The sequence below is a fragment of the Cyprinus carpio genome, chromosome B8 (genome assembly GCF_018340385.1).
Source record: "Cyprinus carpio isolate SPL01 chromosome B8, ASM1834038v1, whole genome shotgun sequence".
Lineage (NCBI taxonomy): Eukaryota > Metazoa > Chordata > Actinopteri > Cypriniformes > Cyprinidae > Cyprinus > Cyprinus carpio.
In genome coordinates, this window is record NC_056604.1 from 2407338 (window position 1) to 2407560 (window position 223).

Sequence of the window (223 nt, forward strand, 5' to 3'; positions counted from 1 at the left end):
CATGCTGGGTACTATTGTAGTACAAAACTCATCCATGGCTCCCAGCATGCTCTGCTGCATTGTGTTTTTTTTATGATCACCATTGTTGAGGTTCATATGCTGATTATTGATGTCTGTGTGTGACTAAGTGACACCACAGAAAACCAAACTGTTTGGAAAGTTATTTATATTAACTGATTATCACAGAACCACTGGCTTTTAGAATCACTTTTACTGTAATCAG